General features: G+C 48.7%; 1 protein-coding gene across 1 annotated transcript in view; it reads left to right on the forward strand.

The window, feature by feature from the left end:
- The first annotated feature begins 778 nt into the window (after window positions 1–778).
- The window catches only part of TMEM51 (transmembrane protein 51), a 55,802-nt gene continuing 35,039 nt past the window's right edge, over window positions 779–21,541 (forward strand). Inside the window, exon 1 of the mRNA XM_055331692.1 lies at window positions 779–983. The gene's annotated coding sequence lies outside the window, so the exon portion shown is untranslated. The remainder of the gene's footprint in view (window positions 984–21,541) is intronic.

The following is a 21,541-nucleotide window of genomic DNA, read 5'->3' on the forward strand; positions in this document are numbered from 1 at the left end:
TCATTGGGAAGGTTCTCCGGAAAGCTGGGAGCGAAAGCAGCCAGCAGGGGAGATTCTCTGGGCCTAGGGGCCGCGGGCGCGGGCACCCGAATGGGCTCCCCCCGGGGGGCCGTGCGACCTGGAACACGCAGGGGGCGCGCAGGGGATGGGAGACGGGGTGGGGGGCCGGGGCCGAGGGCAGGAACTGACTCGCTTTTTAAAAATCTGCTTCCTCCTTTGCTACCTCCACCCATCAGTCACCTCGCAAACCACCAGCCCTGGGCGGTGCAGGCGGGTCCCAGCGCCCCGAACACGCCCAAGGCTGAAGAGCGAGGCGGCGGCCTCCCCAGGAAGCAGGGGGGAGGGGGCGGCGGGGAGGCGGGCGCAGCCTGCGCCAGGTGAGCGCCCGGCCAGGTGAAGGCGCGGCAGTGCTGCACCTGCGTACTCGCGCCGGAGTTGGGGGGCGGGGGGAAGGGGGGTCTCCCCAGGTCTAAACACGTAACTAACCTGGAGTCCCGAGTCGCCGGCCCCGGCCCCCATCCCGGGGGATGTCTGGGCTCCGTTCCCGTCCCCCATCCCTGCTTGGCCGACCCCGAGCGGCGGGGGGCGGGGCGCTTGGCGCAGCGCCCCCCTCCCCGCACCCCTGCCCCGCGCGGGCGCGAGACCCGGGGCGCCTGGGCTCGGCAGGCCCCGGGGTGGGGGGGGTCGGCTGGTGGGCGGCGCCTCCCGGGGCCCGAGGCCGCTCCCGCCGGCGCCGCCCTCCGCCTCCCGCCGTCCCTCCCCCCTGCGCGCCGGCGCTCCGAGGCCGCGCTTCCTGCGTCCCCATCCCCGGCCCGGGCGGGCGCTGCGCGCTCTCCGCCGCCGCCTCCCTCGGCCGAGACCCGCGCCCGCACCGCCGGCCCCGGGTCACAGCGCCCCGGAGGAGGCAGCCCGGGGGCACGGGGTCGAGGAGCCCCGGTGCCCGCCCGCCCGCCCGTGACCCAGCGGGACCCGCAGCCGCCCCGGTGAGTCTGCGCCGCCGCGCCTTCCGCCCGGGAGGGAGCCGAGGGCCGTCGGGGTCGATGTGTCCGTCCGTCCGTCCGTCCGTCCGGGAGCTGCCCGTCCCGCGTGGGCCGCCGGGAGGCCTGCGGACCCGCACCCCTGCAGCCGCGCCCGGCGGGTGCGGGACACCCCGCCTCCCCGCAGCGCGCCGACCTCGGCCGGGCAGGCTGCGCGCCTCCGGGGCCCCCTGCTGGCGAGGACAGGTGCCAGCGCGGGGCGGGATTCGAACCCTCGGCCTGGCCCGCGAGGCACCTTCCCGGGAAGCCCCTGGAAACCACCCTGGCGCTGCCGCGTCGCTGCCCCTTCCCCCCTCCCTCACTCTTTTCTGGAAACCGAGGCTTTGGGCGGATTTAGATTCGCGGGGGTGTCCCGGCAGCAAAAAACGGTGAGAAATCGGGCGTGAGCGAAGTGAGGTGAAACGCCGCTTCCTCACTGTGAAATGGGCGTGATGACCTCCCGGGATGAGGCGTGCGGCCTGGAAGTGCCAGGTCTAGTGGGAAGGGAAGGGGTGGGGTGGGGTGGTCAGCCACGGGGCACCTGCGCACCCCCGTCGGCGAGCTTGTGCGGCCCAGGCCAGATCCCTCCTCGCGATGTGGGTGGTCCAGGCCCCGGAACCCCTGCGGGGCCGTGTGGGCGGGGCCTGGGCCGTGTGGGCGGGGCCTGGGCCGTGTGGGCGGGGCCGGGACCGGCCCAGGTGGCGAGCGCTGGGGAGGGGTTACCCTCTGGAGCTGGCATCTCTAGTGGAAGGAGGAAGGTCGGCTCTGGGACCTGTGAACGGCTCTCACCCCGCGGAGACTTGTCACGCAAAGATCTTGACCTCGGTTGATAGGAACAAATGGAATTGGGGAGGAGCCCCGTTCCCTCCAGATGCTTCCCTCCGCCGCTTGCCAGAGGTCCTGCCCAGACTAGGAGAAAGAGAGGAAGAGAGGAAGGGGAAGAGGCTGGCGGTGCATCTGTCCCTCGCGATGCTCTGTCCAGTGGTTGGATGATGAGGGCCTCCTGGGCATCAAGCAGGGCCAGGCCTGTCCCTCGCCATGCAGAGCCTCAGGACCTCGAGAGCTCCCAGCCTAGTAAATGACACGTGTCGCTCAGAGGTGGTGATACAGTCAGGCCCCAGCACCCCAGGCTGGTTGTGTGACCTGCTTCCCTGAGCCTGAGTGACAGCCTCCTAGGTGGGACCTTCGTGCCTAGCACGCAGCAAGTGCTCTGTAGGAAGTTCCATGACAGGGCTTAGGGGGAGAACAGGAGAGAGAAAATACCCCAGGCTGAGGTGTGCCGGGAGGTCCTGCTAGGAAAAGAATGTTGGAGTAGTCAACAGTGTACTGGAGTCCCTCGGGGAAGGGGATGAGGGGTGTCTGGGCAGATGGAGCAGCACGAGCAAAGGCCCAGAGGTGCGAAGGCACATGGGGCATGGTGGGCCTGGGGGAGTGTGCTCAGGCCGTGGCAGATGGGTTTGTGGAAAGGTGGGGAAAGTAAAGGGAATGGAGGGTCTGGAATGAGCTAGACTAGGTAGGCAGGGGGCCGGGCATTGCCCGTGGGACTTTATCACGTGGATGCCTGGGAGCCATTGAACGAACATGTGTTGACTGAGCACCTTCCGTGGGCCAGGCACCTTCTGGGTGCTCAGGACAGATCACTGAACAAGAACGACCAAGACAGACACAGATTCCATTCACGTTCTTTAAGCAGGGGAGTCATTTGATCCTGTTGATATGTGAGGAAGATAATTCTGGCTGCGTGGAAGTCTGTGGAGAGTCCGGGGAAGCCTGCAGGGAGAGGGGAGGCTGGCCTGCGGGGTGGGGGCAGTGGGGATGAAATGGGGGGCTGGCGTGGAGCCCCGCCCAGGAGCCAGAGATGAACAGGTGGTCTTCACACGTGACCAACTGCTCAAGGGCGAGGTTTGTGGATTTGGTGTGAGGCCCATACTGCCAGCCTGTCTCCTGCCAGAGAGCGCGGACGGGTGCCCGGGACCTTGGCAGGGCCCAAGCCCCTCCAGCCGTGAGGCCTGTCCTGCTCCCTGAGCCCCAGAAGGCACAAGGCCCTCTACGTGAGGGATGGCAAGCTGGAGGCAGAGCCAGCGGCCCACCTCCTGGGCAACCTGCCTCTCAGGGCTCCTGTTTTACTGGGCCGTGGTTCTGGTAAACGTTCTCTCCCTCTCTGGGGCTGGCGGTAAACCCCTCAGGACCCTCGGGCTGGAAGAGGGGCTTTGGCTCTGGGCTTCTCCCCCCCCCCCCCCCCAGTTCCAAATTAAAGTGAATTCGAGGGACTGAGCAGAGTTTTCTTCCTAAGTACTGGGGACATTCCAGAAGCTCAGATGTCTTCTGTTGGGAATGTGGCGAGGGGTCTTGCATCTGGCTTCCGGCTTCTGGTCATGTCTGTTCTGAAGCTTGGTCGGCTCATTTCTTGCCATTGACAGCTGTAAGGGTATCTCCCATGTTGGAGGTCTTCCTCTGCTGGGAGGGGGAACCACACTGTCTTTCACCAGCCGCAGGAGGACCCCAGAATGTCTTGGGTGGAGGGGACCACTCTCATTTGACCAATAAAACTCAGAGCGGGGAAGGCCACAGAGCAAGTCAGCAGGGACTGCCACCCACCTCCTGAGCACTCCGGGGTCCCCTGCGGCCTCCCAGGAGACCTGGCCTGGACTCCAGCTTAGTACAGGTTTGGTGGTTTCTCAGGCTCTCCTTCTTGCCGGCCACTTCATAGAGTCTTGCCCCTCCCCAGCCTGGACAGGTGGCCTGGCGTTTTGGTTCTCTTCCTCTTGGACTGAGCCCCTGGTACACTGGCTGCCCCTCCTGGGAGCTCTGGCCCCCCAAAGAAACAGGCCGCTTGTTTGGTTTTCCCCCAGAGGCAGCCCTCCGAGGGTCCCTGCTGAGCTCTCCCACTAGCTGTGGCCTCAACCTGATTCTTGACTCCTCCCTCCCCTCAGCCCCAACCCTTATCTCCGGAGGCTGGTTGGCCCTGCCTTCTATCCAGTGTTGTTTACTTGGGCTAAGCTGCCAACAGTCTCTTATTCTCTCCTGTCCTAGATTTATCAGACTCAGCAGCCTTTAAACCTGAATGCCGATCCCTTTAGCTCTTAGGCTTCTGAAGCCAGAGGGGACCAGAGCCATCAGAAAGTCTAATCTGCTTATTTTGTAAATGGGGAAACTGAGGCCCAGGGAAAGGAAGGCACTGGCCTGAGTTCAGAGCTAGGACTAGACCCCGTTTCCTGATTTCAAGGATGGTTCTTGAAAATAAACCAAAGCAATGAAATCAGAGGAGCCTCTTTCTCTCTACTCTCCACACTGGCAGGTGTTTTGGAGACATCCACAGTGACGTATGCAGGAGGGGTAAATGCTGAGGGACCTGGAAGATGGGTGCACATTGAGGAGTATATATCTTGGGGCGCCTGGGGGGCTCAGTGGTGGAGCGTCTGCCTTTGGCTCAGGCCGTGACCCCGGGGTCCCGGGATCGAGTCCCACATCGGGTTCCCTGCAGGGAGCCTGCTTCTCCCTCTGCCTGTGTCTCTGCCTCTCTCTGCGTCTCTCATGAATAAATAAATAAAATCTTTTAAAAAAAATGAAAGAAGGAGTATATATCTTGACATTTTCAAGTTCTATCTGCTCAAACTGGCATTAAGGCCAGGGAATAAGCTAGTGATTAACCGACATTATTTGCTGCTCCTCTAAGCATACAGGCATTTAAAGTTGTTTTCTCCCCCAAATTACAAAGGAAGGACACGCTCCTCATACAAAACTTGGATGGAAAACATCACGATATGCTGGCAACCACTGTTGATGGGTGTTTACACAGATTTTTTTGTTCTCTTGCTTGCTCTGCTACTTCATACCCTGGTTTTTCAGTCCGTCGTCCTAACGTGCATTTCCCCGTGTGACAGCACGCCCAGCTCCTACCTGTCAGTCTCACGCGCTTCTACCATCCGATGGCTGGAAATGACTCAGGAGGCCAGCTTTCTGTGGCTCTGTCAGAACCCTCCAGCAACCAAAATGCTCGCACGCCATGCAAATCATTCACCTCCGTGGGACTTCAGGGGGCCATTTCTCTGCACTGCCGTGGTGTGGGGAAGGGCATGTTTACAAAATGTAAAGCAAAAATCAATTCTTAGGGAGCCTCTTAGAAACGGAGGAAGTTAGGCATCCAGGTGGCATGGGTGTGATCCAAAGATTACAGAAGGGAAGAAGATGTCTTTGTTTCCTCTCATTTTTTGCTGTGTTGGTTTTAACCCAGCCAAGTGCTCCCACCCCACTGCTACCACCCTTGCCCTGAATCTCCCCCAGGGTTCGGCACTGGGGTAGCAAGTGTGGGTTCCTAGGAAAATCAGTACTGTATTGGCTTGCTTGTCTCCAAGCCCTGCCTCTTGGACAGCAAGTATTTCAGTGGCAGACAATTGAGTTGCCTACTCAGGTGATCCAGGCTGGGTCACCTTTGGGACAGGGTCTCCTGGCAACTCTCAGACTCTAATGGGGTCACAGCTTTGGTAATGCCATATAAATTGTCAATGCTAGAAGTGACCTCAGAGGATCCCTTAGGCCAGTGCCTGCAGACTGTGGGCAGCGACTTAGTGGGTTTGAAAATCAGTTACGTAGTTTTCCACTGGCTTTTTAAAAGTGAAATAGAAGAAAGCCGACTAGAAAACAGCGTGCATCTCACGACAGGAGATGCATTCTTCAAGGGAACTTTCATCTCAATTTTCTGGGTGCGGGTATGCACTGAGTCACCAGATAAATATATTTCCATCTGCCTGGTAAGAACCTTGGGTAGCCCTGCTCCTGTCCGTTGGTTTGGTTTTTGTTGTTTTATTTTTTTATTTTTATTTTTTTAAAAAAGATTTTATTTATTCATGAGAGACAGAGAGAGAGACAGAGACACAGGCAGAGGGAGAAGCAGGCTCCATGCAGGGAGCCGGACGTGAGACTCGATCCCGGGTCTCCAGGATCACGCCCTGGGCTGAAGGTGGCCCTAAACCGCTGAGCCACCTGGGCTGCCCTGTTGTTTTTGTTTTAAATTGGGGTACAGCTAACATGCCCTATTATGTGAGTTTCAAGTATACAACATGTGTATCCATTGCAAAATGATCAACACAGCAAATCCAGTTGCCATCTGCCACCTGACAAAGTTAATAAGATGATGTCACTGACTGTGTTCCCCATGCTGTACGTTATATCCCCCTGACTTCTTTGTTTGATTACTGGAAGTCTGTCCTTCTTTATCCCCGTCACCCATTTTGCCCCCACCGAGCCCCCTCCCCTCTAGCAACCACCAGTCTGGGCTCTGTATCCATGAGCCTGGAGTTTGTTTTGTTTCTTAGATTCCACATATTTGTGAAATCCTGTGGTGTTCGTCTTTCTCTGTCTGATTTATTTCACTTTGCCTAATACCCTCTAGATCTGTTGCCGCAAATGGTAAGATTTCATTCTTTTTTATGGCTAGGTAGTACTTATTTGTGTACATAAATGTTTATGTCGAGTCTTCTCTATCTGCTCATCCAATGATGTGCACTTGGGTTGTTTCCATGTCGTGGATTTTGTTTGTAGTGTTTTTTGTTTTCTTTGTATTGGTATCCAGTAATGAAATTGCTGGATCATAGGGTAGTTCTATTTTCAGTGTTTTGAGGAACCTCCGTACTTTTTCCCACAGTAGCCATACCAATTTACATTCCCACCCACAGTACGCAAGGGTTCCCTTTCTTCCACATCCTTGCCAGCGCATGTTATTTCTTATCTTTTTGATGACAGCCATTCTGACAGGTGTGAGGTGATAGCTCATTGTGGTTCTGATGTGCATTTTCTGAGGCTGAGTGATGTTGAGCATCTTTTCGTGTGCCTGTTGGCCATCTGGATGTCTTCTTTGGAAAAAATGTCTACTCAGATCATCTGTTTATTTTTTTAAATCAGATCCTTTGTGGGCTTCTTCTGTTGTTGAGCTGTGTGAGTTCTTTATATATTTTGTGTATTAACCCCTTATCAGACATATCATTTGCAAATGTCTTCCCTCATTCTGTAGGTTTTCTTTTCATTTTGCTTTCTTTAGGTTTCTTTAGGTCCCATTCTGTAGGTTTTCTTTGCGGTGCAGAAGCTTTTTAGTTTGACATAGTCCCAGTTGTTTATTTTTGCTTTTGTTTTCCTTGCCTTTGGAGTCAGATCCAAAAAAAACATCGCTAAGACCAATGTCAGGGAGCTTAGGGCTCCTGTCTTCTCCCAGGAGTTTTGTGGCTTCAAGTCCTACATTCGAGTCTTTAATCCATTGTGAGTTAATTTTTGTGTATGGCGTAACGGTCCACTGCTTTTTATACTGGGATCCTGGGAAACTTGGAATTTTTTGGACGGGTCCCAGAAGCAGTCAGACGTTTGCAGGGACAGAGTGGTGGGAGGCAGGGCCAGCTGGAAGGAAGCTCTGTTTACAAGTGTTCCAGATGTCGGGGTGTGAAAGATTCCTTTAAAAAAGTTCTGTGGCTTTAAAAACAAAATGAAACAGCAGGCTAGAAACCAGTGCTCATCTAGCCACCTCAATTCTTAGAAAAGAAACAGAGGCCAGAAAACAGAGAGTCAGTAGGGGCAGGTGGGCTCTCCGGCCACACGCTCAAGGACCTCTAAACGTAGCCCCCTGACAACTCTCCAGATGAGGTGCCAAAGTCAGTGTCAGACAGAGCTGTTGGCCTGAAGCCCACACTCACCGTGAGCCCGCGTCCCCCATAGGCCACATTGTTAATGTACACTAGGAATTCATGTTTATCATAAAACCCATTAACTGTCATGCTAATGGCTCAGCTTATGTTGCTACGGTGCACAAAATATTAGTTTGTTCAATGCCAGCATCTAAAACCCATCACAGGATTGGTAAGTCCATTTTGGCATTTCTTCTTTTTTTAATGTCCCCAGAGCTTCACTAATGGAAGCATCCAAGATGTGATGGGCCCAAGGTCACCCGGCAAATCCTGGCAGATCCAGGGTGAGGACTCACCGTGGTAGGTGAGTTCCTTTCTTAAAGACTGTGGCCTCACAGGATGTACAGTTCTGGTTGTCTCCAGAAGGTTCTGCTATTTCTTTGATTCAGGATGTAGAACCAGGTGGCTCTAATTCTTGGTGAATTTTATGTCTTTGCCACTTTGTCCTCTCCATATCTGGTCCGGGAGAGAGAGAGAGAGAGAGAGAGAGAGAATGAGAATTTACCTACCTTAACCTTGTTCTACATTTTCCCCACGCCTACTGGCTGGGCTTGCAGGGGGATACCTCATTTCATTGTGTTTTGTAGAAACTGTGTCTATTACAAATTGAAGATTTGTGGCAACCTAGTGTCCAGCAAGTCTGTTGGTGCCATTTTTCTAACAGTATTTGCTCACCACAGGCCCCTGTCACATTTTGGTAGTTCTTGCAATATTTCAGATTTTTTCCTTATTACTTTGTATGGTGACCTGTGATCAGTGATCGTGACTTGCCGAAAGCTCAGATGATGGTTAGCATTTTTTAGCAATAAAGGACTTCTCAATTAAGACATGTACGTTGTTTTTTTAGACATAATGCTGTTGTACATTTACTAGACTCCAGTATGTTGTAAACATAACTTTGTATGCACTGGGAAACCAAAACATTCATTTGACTTGTTTTATTGCCATATCCACTCTCTTCCAGTGGTCTAGAACTGAACCTGCAATATCTCTGAGGTATGCCCATACTGGCTATTGTATAGGCATGGTTCGTTGACACTTGGTGGAGGAGGATCTGATTAAAAAACATGCTTTCAAAAAAATAATAAATAAATAAAATAAATAAAACACGCTTTCAAATACTATGTCTTAATTAACTGCAATTTGGATGGTAGCAATTATGTATCAGAGTTGTCCTTGGGTCATTGGTTTCAAATAGTGACAGGTGCAAATTCTTCTATGGTGGTGGGGGAACATTATCTTTGGCTCATCACAAGCTGTGACTTTTAACTAACGTACAGGTATGTTCTGTGTACCAGGGTGAGCTAGAGGGCCGGCTCCTGCCCCCCAGATGGGGCTGATCGGCCTAGGGGCGGGGGTGGGGAGCAGGCTGTAAAGGCACCATCGCAGTTCTGCCGACAGTGATGAGGTAGCCCAGGAGCCAGAAGAGGAAATTTCACCCAGACCTGGAGTGTCAAGGACGGGCTTTCCGAAAGCTAAAATCTGAAGAGGGGCAGAAGGTCAGCAGCAGAAAAGGGGGCACCTGGAAGAAGCAATAGCCTGAGTAAAGGCCCCGAGATAGAGAAGAGCTTAATTCACATGGGCGGATACTAGATGTGAAGGATGGGATGGGAAAAACCTTTTGTACAATTTCTTCTTAAAAGTCATTTTGGAAGTAAGACTCCTTCATTCAGACAGTATTTATTGAGTTTTTTCTACAGGCCAGGTGTTCTGGGTTTGGGAGACATCAAGGAGACATGGTCCCTGCTCTCGTGGAGCTGACATTTCATTGGGGTGGAGCAAGGAATTAGTAAATTAGGACACAAATAAGTGAAATCAAGAATCTAAGAAAGAAGTAAAATCTTTACCACTCCCTCAACTGCCTGCAGGATCAAGGCTAAGCTAAGACACTCAGCCTTCAAAGTTCTAAAGACTGGAGTCTCCTAAATACTGGACTCCTTAGAGTTCAGGCTCAGTTTCCCCTTCCAGACCCATTGCTTCTGCCCCAGCTCCTCCCCCCAACCAATGGAGGAGTTGTAAAGAATCAGAACCACTGCCCACCTCCACCTGCCTCCTACACCCCCACCCACAGCCATGAATTATGATGGTTTTCTCTTCTATTCCTTCTACTTTTCTGCCTAGACCATTCTCTGTCCTAAACAAAACTCTTTTTTTTTAAGATTTTATTTATTCATGAGAGACACAGGGGGAGAGAGAGAGAGAGAGAGAGAGAGAGAGAGAGGCAGAGACACAGGCAGAGGGAGAAGCAGGCTCCATGCAGGGAGCCCAACGTGGGACTCGATCCCGGGCTTCCAGGATCACGCCCCGAGCTTAAGGCTGAGCTATACTGCTGAGCCACCCGGGCTGCCCCAAAACTCTTTTAAAAAAACAACACACACACCCAATCTCTATTTATTTTGGAATAATGTTATATTTATAGAAAAGTTGCAGAAATCCTACAGCTTTCCTATATCCTTCACTCAGCTTACCTTACCTAACATGATGTACATAACAAAACTGAGGAATTCGAATTACTGCTCACAAAATGGTGGACTTTATTTGGATTTCACCAGGTTATTTTGTTGTTGTTTCTGCTCTGGGATCCATTTCAAGACACCACACTGCATTCAGTTGTCCTGTCTCCTTTGTCTCTCATGGCCTATCACAGTTTCTAGGGGTATTCTTGAATTTTGTGACCTTGAAAGCTTTGAGGAGTACTGGTCAGTATTCTGTAGAATGTCCCTAACTTCAGGTTTGTCTGATGTCTCATAATTAGACTGGGATTTGGGGTTTGGGGAAAGAATACGACAGTGGTGAAGTATCCTTATCATTGCATCATGTTGGGATTTACCTCATATATAGCAACATGACTCAACCTCTGGTGCTGACCTTGGTCATTTGGTTAAAAGTGGTGTCTGTAAGACTTCCCCACTGTAGAATTACTACAGCCCCTTTTGGGAGGGGGCTTTTAAAGGATGATAGTCAAAAGTAAAATCATAAAATAAATGACTGAAAATGGTTGATAAATTAGGCTCCTAAAATTAAAAAGCTTAAAAAAATTTAAAAAATTAAATTAAATTAAATTAAAAAGCTTCAGTACAGCAGATGATACACTGGAGCAACATTTGCAACAGGGGGTGGACAAGGGGCTGTTTTCTAAACACAGACCGAGTTTTTTCACTTAGTATGAAAAGCCAAAGTCTCTCAAGAAATGGAAAAACAAAAAACAAACAAAATAAATGGAATAAGGAAAAGATGCTGTTGGCCAAAACGCATGTAGGGGCGAGGGGAAGAGAAAAAAAAAAAAAAGAAACAATCAAGAAATGTAACCATGATACACCAATGTTTTCTAATTAATTGTATTCGAGTCTCCATAATATCAGAATCACCCACTGATTTTATTTTTATTAAGTTTGTATTCAAATTTCGGGTAGTTAACCTAGAGTGTAATAATAGTTTCAGGTGTACAATATAGTGATGCGGACTTCTGTATAACACCCCGTGCTCATCGCAACAGGTGACTGATAGTCTCCTTTATTCCAAGATAGTCCCCAAAGCGTGTTTGGTCTCCAGTGGCACTGATACATTTGAAGAGATGAAGCTGATGTCTTCATTGTTTGCTTTTCACCTCCTGGCTGGTTGAGTTTTAAACTTTTATGGCAAGAAATTTTCACATGTGCTGTGGTATAGTTGTCATTGCATCACATCAAGAAGCACTGGAGGTCAGAGCTCAAGGAAGAAGATGAAAGAGGAGAAGGAGAAAGAGGGGGAGGAGGAGAAGGAGAAATGTCCTTGGCCAATAAGCACATTGGGGAAAAAAACCCCAACATTCACCCCCATCATATTAAAGAAAATGCCACTTAATACCATCAGGGTGCCTGGGTGGATCAGTGGTTGAGAGTCTGCCTTTGGCTTATGTCATGATCCTGGGGTCCTGGGATCGAGTTCCGCATTGGGCTCCCCATGGGGAACCTGCTTCTCCCTCTGCTTGTGTCTCTGTCTCTCCCTGTGTCTCTTATGAATAAATAAATAAATAAAATCTTTTGGAAAAACCCATAAAAACCCAATACCATTATTCACATGTGAAATTTTAGATGTTTTAAGTGTTTCAAAATTTTAAGTTAAACAAAGAGTGCTCATCTTTCATGAGCTCATGGTGGGGACGAGGACAGTCTGAAATGCATCTCAAAGCTTAAAAAAACACAGCAGTTTCAATACCAAGAGTTTATCCAGAGGAAACACGATTGTGTAAGGGGTTGGTTTCAATACTGTTATTTTTAAAAATAGCAATAAAATTAGAAGCCAACCATGTGTCTGGCCATAAAGGACTTGTTAGTTATGTAAATGATGAGTCCTTCACGTACCAGAATATTCCTCAACCATTAGAAGTTATGGTTTCAGTGAATTCTGATGATGTGCAAAATTGTTCGTTACATAGCAACATTTTAAAAGTTAGGTCACCAAGCCATGTTACAGTAAGATCTCATTTTTGTAAGAAAGAAAGAAAGGGAAGAAGAAAAAAGAAAGAAAAGAAGAAGACAGAAAAGAAAAGAGGAAGGGGAAGGGGAGGAAAGGAAAAGAAAAAAGTATGTTTGCTTACAAAACACAAGAAAGTCTGAACAGCATCATGGATGTTATCAGTAGTCACAGATGGTGAGCTTATCTGTGATTTTCATATCCTTTCTGTTAATCTAGATTTATTAATGTTTGTTTAATAAAGAAGCATTGGTTTTATAATAAGAGGAAAATGTTTTCTTTTTTTTTTTTTTTTAAATCCCCTGGGGTTGTAGTGGCTCCCCCAAGGGTGACTGCGAGGTAGGGTATTTGTGAGCTCTAGAGGGCTTGCATTAGGTTGGCCCCTGGTCCAGGTGGTCCTTTGATGATTTTAACTTTGAGCATCTGATTCTCCCTTCCCAGGCTGAAAAAGCTGAGAGGTGAACATGGTGAAAACACAGCAGCTCACTGGTCTGCACCTGTGAAAGCCACTTGTTACTACGGGCTGTGTTTTTGTCCCCACCCAAATTCATACTCCCAGGGTGATGGTATTAGGAGGCGGAGCCTTGGGAGGAATTTAGCTTAGGTGAGGTCGCCAGCATGATGGGATTAGTGCCCTTAGGAGGAGAGGAGAGAGAGAGCACCCAGGACACAGCCTGAAGGCCACCTGCCATCCACAGCCAGAGGCAGGCCCTCACCCTGACCTGAGTCTTGCAGCCTCCGGAGCGGGAGGAGCCTATGTCTGTTGGTAGAGCCGCGCGGTGCCTGGTGCTTGTTACAGCAGCCTGAGCTGGGACGCCACCCTCCCAGCGCTGTGTCGTCTATGTCATCATGTCATGTACATCCTTCTGAATTTACAAACGGGAAAACTCACCCTTTCTCATGTATAGTTTCTCCAGTTCTGATAAACACATACAGGTGTGTAACCGCCACCACAATCAAGATATGGGAAAGTTTCATTAGAGAAGTCTGGGTGGCTCAGTGGCTGAGCGACGGCCTTTGGCTCAGGGCGTGACCCCGGGGTCCTGGGATCGAGTCCCCCATCGGGCTCCCTGCAGGGCGCCTGCTTCTCCCTCTGCCTGTGTCTCTGCCTCTCTCTGTGTGTCTCTCATGAATAAATAAATAAAAATCTTTCTTAAAAAGTTTCATTACCCCCCAAATTCCCTGGTGCTGCCCCCTGGTCCTCGGCAGCCACTGGTGTTGGGCATCCTTAGAGTTTTGCCTTTGCCAGGACGTCACACAAATAGAATCCCACAGTAGGAAGCCTTTGGAGTCTGGCTGCTTTCACCCAGCATCACGCTTTGGGATTGTCCATTGCTCGGATGTAACAAATGTAGATCCATTTGACCCTTCACCCGTTGAAGAATATTTGGATCGTTTCTGGTTTGGGGTGATCGCTGCCATAAACATTCACGCACAGGTTTTAATATGAACGTAAACGTTTTCCGTCTCTCTTGAGCAGATGCCTCGGAGTGGGACTGCCTGGTGTGTCTGGTGAGCGGATCTTCCTACCAAGCGGCCAAAGTTTCGGGCTGCAGATCCGGGGAGGGGAGCGGGAGACTCTTGCTGAGCACCTGCTGTGTGCACTGACTCTTGCTGAGCACCTGCTGTGTGCACTCCCAGAGCCGGGAGCTTTCTGTGCACAGCCTCAGTGGTCCTCAGCTCAGCCAAGGAAATACCAGGCTCCGGCCGCCCCTTTGCCCACAGAAAAGGCAGTTACACGCTCTTTGACCTGATAAATGCCGAGCTTCTCTTTGAACTTGGACAGGGTTGTGGTGGGAGGCTGTTTATCCTCCTCTGTGTGTCCTCCCTCTACATTCCAGCTTTCTTCTAGCATTTACTGTCTTCATCACCCCCGGCCGGGCTCAGAGCCGACGGGGTTGAGCACACACCCCTGAACTGCCCAACTCCTCCTGTGTAGGGACCTGGTAGATTATGAATAACCCCCTCCCTCAACTTGGCACTTTAATGTTGGATGTTGGACGCCCAGGGGAAAAGCCTCACGCCACCCCTACCCCTTGGAGGGAGTTTGGCAGTGAAAGTATGTTCTGAGAACTGTGGTTTAAAAGAAATGTTTGAACTTGAATCTGAATAAAATGATAGGATTTTCTCCATTTTTTTTCCTAGAGAGTTGAAACTATAAAATCTGATTTTTAAATATTTCAAGATAATCTTAGGAACTATGTGTTCAATTCCACCAGCTAATATTTTTTAATTTATTTTCTCAAAGTTGTGATTAACATTCACTGACCATAACTAATTCAAATATCAAAATTATAAAGCAGGGGGATCCCTGGGTGGCGCAGCGGTTTGGCGCCTGCCTTTGGCCCAGGGCGCGATTCTGGAGACCCGGGATCGAATCCCACGTCGGGCTCCCGGTGCATGGAGCCTGCTTCTCCCTCTGCCTGTGTCTCTGCCTCTCTCTCTCTCACTGTGTGACTATCATAAATAAATAAATAAATAATTTTAAAAAAATTATAAAGCAGCGAGACTGATTTCTTTTTAAAAGAACACCAGAACTTATATCTTCAGATAGTCACCTTAGGAAGCAATATGTTCATTAAAACTACCTTTGCATTTGTGCTCAAAACTAGGAACATATTTTTATATCATCCTCAGCCTTTGAGAGTAAATCATATGTAACTGGTGAATAAAGCTGGATGATAATCTCTAAAAAAAAAAAAAAAAAAGGGCCCCACTGCTCTGGGAGGAGGTAAGTAGACCTTTTTCCCATTGGTGACCTGTCCCTTCCCCATGTTGCAGTGGTTGTGTCTAGGTCGCAGTGGGTTGTGTCTAGGTCTTAACCTAAATAACTTTTTTCTTGACTCTTGATTTAATTAGAAAAAAATTTTTACTACACATGGTAAAAAAAATTTTTTTTAATTTCACACACTGTAAAGGGCTCCCCAGTGAAAACAGATAAATCTCCCTCTCATCTCAGAAGCCCAGTCTCGTTCCTCAGAGAGAGCCCGGCTCACGGTTTCTGGCATAGGCTTCCAGACATTTTCCGGGTGTCTAAGATGCTTTTAAATGCTGCTTTTTGATGTTCAAGTGTTATAGTTGTCAGCATCGTTCTGAAATTGTTGGGTACTTTTAAACTAGTAATTGCTCATGTCGGGGTCCTCAGATTGCCTTTGAAGACCCACGAACCCCCTAAAATTTTACGGGAAACTTCCATCTCTGCATTTTTCTGTGGAGGGTTAGTTTTCATTAAGGGCCTGTGTACACACACACACACACACACACACACACACACGAAGAAACACACAAAAAGGCATAGCAGAGGGTATGAGAGAAGCAACCCTTTACTGATTAAAAAGTAGTTAAATGTGTAATTAGCTGGGGGGGGGGGGACCAGTTCTGAATTTACGGATCATCAGTCCCTGGTTTTATGGTTGGAAGCCGACGGAGCCGTTGATTGAGTAGCGTTGTCCCGGGGGACAAGGGGACAAGGGGAGCTGTGCGTGGCCGAGCCAGCGGCCGTGAACTTCACCGAGCTCTTCCCTCCGCATTTCACTGACTCATTGCCTGTGGGGAAGTGTGTTGGCAGCTTTAGAACACATGCACGCTCTTGCCCGGGACTGAGTTACCCATTTACCCATTTACTGGGAACTTCTCACAGGAAGGAGGAGAAAAACTTGCTTCCGAAAAGAGGATTTCAGGCAGAAAAACATTTAAAAAGATTTTAGGGAAATTCCTGGGAGCTAGAAGAGCCATAGCTGGTCGGTGTCGTAAGTCATGAAGGTTTGGGGGAAATGACCCTTTATGGGGTCAATATTCTTGATGGAGTTGGGGGTGCAGAACCAACAGCCCCCCACACCCCTGTTTTGGGGTAACCCTGGGAGGCAGATCCTGGCTGGCTAGATGGAGAGGGGGTCTGACCTCACGAGGTATTTCCAATGTCAGTTTAAATGCACACAGCAGTGTGCCAGGAGCTATTCTAAGCATTTTGAGTATATTAACTCATAATTCATTGATCTTCATAACAGTTTAGTGACATGGGGAAACTGAGGCAGGAGTAGGCTAGCTACTGTGCACACAGCCTCACATCTCAAGGACTCAGGACAGGTCACAACGTAACCTGCTGGGTTATTCATGGACCCAGGCTTCGTCCATCTGCAGCACTTGGTTTCCAAGGCCTTGGCGAGCTAATGACACTACCCCCTAGCTGTAGAGACGGGTTTTAAGCCCAGGTAGGCCGGTTCCAGAGTCTGTATTCTTAATCACTCCATCATGGTGAGGAATGAGAGCGCTGGCTTTTAGCTAGATTGACCTGGTGTGTCACCTCAGAACCAGAAGTAGGGAGATAACAGGGCGTTCTGGAGAACACTGGGGCCTCATTGCCAAGGGATCAAGCTCCTCTGGCTAAGGAGCAAGCTGGGTAAATCTTAGAGACGTTTTTACCTCGTCTTCTGCACATATAAGTGAAAACCCTTTCCCCCAAAAGTGTGCACCTGAAATAAATGTATGTCAGCTGTGTTGATGCCTGACGCCTGGATCTTTCTGCCACAGATGTCATCTGTGCAGAGCTAAATGCCCCATGTTGCCGCTTGTATAGGGAAGAGGTTTTGCTAAATTTCAGCACCCTGGTTACAGCGTTTCTCCCAAGTTGAAGTGTCTTCTTATGGAAACAACCCAAATGTCCAACATAAAGACCCGGACAATAGACTATGGTACATCCACCCATGGGAATGCCACATGGCCATTAAACATGGCGGTGATGGAGACCTTGAGAGACATAGACCGTTCTAATCTAGTAATGCAAAAAAAAAAAAAAAAAAAAAAAAGCAGATTACAAAGCCAGTCCATTTTTTTTAATTTTTAAAAAAGATACTAAGAGTGTAAAAATGTGAATATTGACCATTTCTAAATTTCCTATAGAGAAACATGTATTAAAGTTACAGATTTAAATTCAAGTGCTGGCCCTCATGACTGCAGTGACTTGGCCAATTGCTGAACATCCCCTAATGGGAGGAGAGTTTTAGGATTTTTTGAGGAGTAAATGAGCTATGTGTAGAAAGTACTTGGCACACAGTGGATGCTCAATACAGTTTTAGATGCTGTTATTGTCCTAATTGCTTTTTAAAAGTCTTCCCCCTCAAAAAAAAAAAAATCTTCCCATTCTGATGAGCCCACTCCATATCCAGATGAACCATTTCCAGTGGCCAGAGGTGGGGGCTTTATGGCAGCGGGCCTGGGGTCGTGGACCTGTGAGCAGGCCAGTGTGCTAGGGAGGTCCGGCCTCCCCCTGGCCTCTGCTGCAGGACAGGGCACCGCCGAGTGTCTGAGACACTGCTTTTAAGTGTCGGCCCAGGGGCGCTCTGGCTGATGTCTGGCTTCTGTCTGCTGCACAGAAATAACGGCAGGGTTCTGGGCATAATGGCATATTGGGAAACATGTGGAGTCTGAGTCAGACTATTTGGATTCCACCTCGATTAAATAGAGATAATTTAATGTCATCTCTGTCGGGTGGGGGTGAGGATGAAGTGGTGCTAAGCTTGTGAAGCCTTAGCACGATGTCTCAGTAAAGGCCAGCGCTCACAGACAGGCCTCAGAAATTCATATAATAAAATTATATCAAGAATACAACATATTTTCCATAGATGTATTTCCAGGACCTTTTCGTCATCCTCGACAGAAATGGAGGAAGGCTTGTTAAATGCCAACAGGAGAGATCCTTAAACTTCAGCCCGTGTCGGAAGCTCCCCCAGAATTTCTCCTTCAGTCGGTCTGGAGGGTTGGGGTCTGACAACTTGCATTTCTAACAGGCTCCCGTGGTGCTAATGCTGTCGGTCCAGGACCACATTTGGAGAACCACTGTCTAAGATTGAAAGGTCTGCAGGAAAGGGCGGATGATGAGCTCATCCAGCCTGAACTCAGGAAGCTGGGCCACTGTGACCAATGGAATTTGGGATTTTTTATAAGAATTAGATCTTGCCCAGTTATGGGGGGTTGGGGACACCGGAGGGAGGGGCAGAAGTGAAGGTGAAACGGGACCCGAGAGACCAGGATGTCCAGCCACCGAAGTGAGACCACATAGAAGCCCGTGGACAGCTATTGCCTGGTGGGTGCCTAGCTAGGTGCCTGGTGGGGCAGCCTGGGGACACTGTCGGTCCGCAGGACCAGCAGTCAGAGGGAGGAGCTGGACACAGACCAGATAGCAGGTTGGGCTCAAACCTGCCTGGCCCCCATGGTGCTTGTCCATCACTACATCTACCTCAAGAGCATGATGGCTGGCTACTTCTTCACTTCTACTTTCCAGATTTCCCACAAACTTCCAGATTTCCCACAAACTCCTAACCTAGAGCTGATAGGAAGGCAGATTCTGGGAAGCAATTCCAGCTTTATCAAGTTGGCGCAGCATAAGGTATCATAACAGATGAATCAGTCCCTGCTATGGAGCTACCTCCCTGAACTCATGGGTGCTTGGGGAGGGGGGAGGCCCTTGGCTGTGGGTTCCCCAGCTCTCCCAGCAGGACCTTCTGGCTGGCACAGATGTGGCCCACCCCATCGATCCTCTGCTCAGAGCATCAATCAGCTGGATTAGAACTGTTAGGAAACTTAGAGAAACGGAGGTTCCCAGGCCCCAGCTCAGGCCTCTGATGGGAACCCAGGAATCTAGATTTTTCACTTGCCCTGTAGCTGATTCAGACATCCAGCCAAGTTTGGAACTCCTGACATATGAAGCAGAAAGTACACTCTGGGGCCAGACAGACGTGAGTTAAATTCTGGTTCTGTAGTTAGTAGCTTTGTGATCGTGGGCAAGTGGCTTATCCCTCCTGATCTGATACTGTTGACTCACCTGTAAAATGGGCATAATGCCTGCCTTCCTCACGGAAGGGCCTGGGGACTGAATGACCTAATGTATCATAAACTTCTGGTGTGCATAACATATGGCACTTAATACACTTAATAACTGTGCATAGACATGTCTGGGGGTATATCAGAGTCTACTCTGGGGGTAGCCCAGAGTCTTCTCTTTCTTCTTAGGAATCTGGGCCTGAACCTGGCCATATTTTTACATATGTTGTTTTCCCACATCATGAAAACCAGACTTGCTTTTCTTGTGTCTCCATTCATACTCCAAGCATTATTTCATATAAAGGTCAGTTGCTTGGGGTGCCTGGGTGGCTCAGCAATTAAGCGCGTCTGCCTTCAGCTCAGGGCATGATCCTGGGGTCCTGAGATCGAGTCCCACATCGGGCTGCCTGCAGGCAGCCTGCTTCTCCATCTACCTATGTCTCTGCTTCTCTGTGTCTCTCATGAATAAATAAATAAAATTTAAAAAATAAATAAAGATCAGTTGCTTCAATCTTGAAAAAGAACAAAATTGTAGGTATCAGACTCGCAGATATCAAGATGTACTACCATATGGTATGGTACTGGCACAAAAATGGGCACATTAAAAAAATGGGCACATTAGATCAGTGGAACAGAATAGAGAGCTGAGAAATACACCCACACTTTTGCTTTCAATTGATGACAAAGGTGGCAAGAATGTACAGTGGGAAAAAGACCATCTCCTCAACAAATGGACGGCTCCATGCAAAAGAATGAAACTGGACCACTTTCTTACGCCATACACAAAAACAAACTCAAAACAGGTTAAGGACCTAAATGTGAGACCTGAAACCCTACAAATCCTAGAGGAGAGCAAAGCAGAAATGTCTCAGAAATTGGCTGTAGCAACATTTTTCTGGATGTGTCCCCTGAGGCAAGGGAAATAAAAGCAAAAATAAACTACTGGAACTACACCAAAAAAAAAAAAAAAAGCAGCTTCTGGATAGCAAAGAAAACCATCAACAGAAAGACAACAAAAGACAACCAACTGGATGAGAGAAGATATTTGCAAATGGCATATCTGATAAAGCGTTAGTATCCAAAATATATAAAGAACTGATACAACTCAACACCCCCAATAAACCAAACAACCCAATTTAAAAATGGGCAGGAGACATACATGAACAGACATTTATCCAAAAAAGACCAATAGATGAAGAGATGCTCAACATCACTCATCGTCAGGGAGATGCAAATCAAAGCCACAAGGAGATAACACCTCACACCTGTCAGAGTGGCTAAAATCAAAAACACAAGAAACAACAGATGTTGGCGGGGATGAGGGAGAAAAAAGGAGCCCTCCTGCACTGTTGGTGGGAATGCAAACTGGTGCAGCCACTGTGGAAGACAGTATAGAGTTCCTAAAAAAAAAAAAGAAAGAAAGAAAGAAAAAACTAAAACAAAACAAAGAAAGGTAGAATTACCATATGATTCAGTAATTCCACTCCTGGTTATTTACCCAAAGAAAATGAAAATGCTAATTCAAAAAGATGTGTGCCCCCCAATGTTTATAGCAGCATGATCACCAATAGCCAAATTATGGAAAGAGCCCAAGTGTCCATCGATGGGTGAATGGATACAGAAGATGTGTCTGTAGGCAATGGAACATTACTCAGCCATATGAAAGAATGAAATCTTGCCATTTGCAACAACATAGATGGAGCTAGATACTATAATAAGTGAAATTACATCAGTCAGAGAAAGCCAAATACTATATGACTTCAATTATATGTGGAATTTAAGAAATAAACAAAAAAAGAAACAAGCAAACAAACAAAAAACCCAGACTCTTAACCATAGAGGACAAACTGGTGGTTTGTCCAGAGGGAAATAGGTGAAGGGGATTAAGGGGTGCGCCTGTTGTGATGTGTCCTGAGTGGTGTATACAATTGCTGAATCACTACGTTGTACACCTGAAACTAATATAACAATATGTTAATTATACTTGGATTTTTTTTTTTTTAAAGAGGTTCTTCAACAACAACAAAAAAAGTATCAGTAGCCTATTTCTTCTTTAGGCGCATTTCACAAATTCCACCTTTAACTACAAATGAGTCCGTCAAGACCATTCTAACCTCCAGCCCTGTTGCATCCCAAAACGTTTTCTTGCATCTGGAATCTTTGTTGTTTTCTTGGAAAATTTCCATAAACATCTTTCCGCTCATGCCTGTCATTTTGACACTCAGTGAATTGCTATGGTCTGCGAGACAGAACCAACCGCTTTTCCAAGAAAGCAAGCTGGAAGATTCCACAGTGTCTAATCCTCCGAGGATGAAAGCAGCCCTCCTGGGCCAGGCTGGTTGATAAAAGGAACTTTGGCTTTGAAGTGTGCTTTTAAAGAAGCTGTTCTTCCCAAAGCAAGCAAAAGCAGCAATAAGGAAAACAGGGTTTTGCGTTTCAGCTGCTAGAAGGGTGAGAAAGGAAATGATGATTTTTAATGGTCAGAAATCAGGGAAGGTTGGCGGGGGGCCTTTGCAGAATAGCTTTCAACGTTAGGCAGAGGTGCCAGGGCACACGGGGCGTCTCGGAGCGAATGCAGCA

The sequence above is a fragment of the Nyctereutes procyonoides genome, unplaced genomic scaffold, assembly GCF_905146905.1.
Source record: "Nyctereutes procyonoides isolate TBG_1078 unplaced genomic scaffold, NYPRO_anot_genome, whole genome shotgun sequence".
NCBI lineage: Eukaryota > Metazoa > Chordata > Mammalia > Carnivora > Canidae > Nyctereutes > Nyctereutes procyonoides.